This window comes from Bos taurus, unplaced genomic scaffold (assembly GCF_002263795.3).
Source record: "Bos taurus isolate L1 Dominette 01449 registration number 42190680 breed Hereford unplaced genomic scaffold, ARS-UCD2.0 Leftover_ScbfJmS_2168, whole genome shotgun sequence".
Taxonomy (NCBI): domain Eukaryota; kingdom Metazoa; phylum Chordata; class Mammalia; order Artiodactyla; family Bovidae; genus Bos; species Bos taurus.
The window spans coordinates 23046-23997 of record NW_020191249.1 but is presented as its reverse complement, the minus strand read 5'-3'; the positions used below and the strand labels follow the sequence as shown (position 1 = coordinate 23997).

General features: G+C 72.2%; 1 pseudogene; it reads right to left on the bottom strand.

Moving 5' to 3' along the window:
- Positions 1-262: 262 nt before the first annotated feature.
- LOC112445624 (uncharacterized) lies at positions 263-382 on the bottom strand (annotated as a pseudogene).
- Positions 383-952: the final 570 nt, after the last annotated feature.

Below are 952 nucleotides of genomic sequence, written 5' to 3'. Positions count from 1 at the left end.
GAGTCGGTGCAAGCCCCGGGATTGCCTGAGGCAAGCCAAAGGAGCTCCAGGTGGAAACGGGACTGCCGGTCGTCGGGTGTCCTGGAAGACGAATGCGAATGCGGAGGGGCTCGCGGGCCACGCGGAGGCAACCCAGGTCTGCAGCGGGAGTCGGGGCCCCGGCCACCCGCTCCCCGCGGCCCGGGAGGGGCTGGGGCTGCGGGGGGGATCCAAGAATCGGGACGCGCGGCGGGGGCTAAAGGACCTCTTCTGGTAGGCAAAAAGCCTCGAGCACCCGGGATTCCCAGGTGGTCTCCCATCCAAGGTACTAACCAGGCCCGACCCTGCTTAGCTTCCGAGATCAGACGAGATCGGGCGCCTTCAGGCTGATACGGCCTGAGACGGTGGCGGTTGGCTCGGGGCGCCCTAAGAGCCTTGCGCTTCGCCTCCCTTTCGCTCTGCCCTGCAGGTCGGGCCAACGGGCCGCACCTCTCGTCGCGGGGCGTGCTGTACTTGAGCCGCACGACCCGCGACCGTACTCCAGCCTGCTGACGCCGGCCCGCCCCTCCCCCCCCCCCCCCCCGAACACCGCCAACACCAGACCAGCAAGCGCCTGGCCGGGCCCGGGGGCCTGAGGGGCTTCCAGGACCCCCCATTGACCGGGAGGGCGTGCGTGCGTGCGTGCGCGCGGGGCCTGGGGGCTGGGCTGAGGGGTGCGGAGGTCTCGGCGCCCTCCCACCCGCGGCCACTCCAGACCCGGCCGCGCTCGCTGAGCGGGGCCTCCCCCCGATCCCATTCGCTGCTCAGGCCCACGCGGCCCCGGAGGTGTCGGTCTTCGGCGCCCGCCGCCTCCCAACCCCCGCGGCCCAGGGGCCTCTGAACCTCCTGCGGGCCTAGGCGCAGCGAAACTTGAGCGCCCAACTTGCCCGGCACCTCTCCGGTGCCCAAACCCACCAGAAGCCAGGGAGGCGCG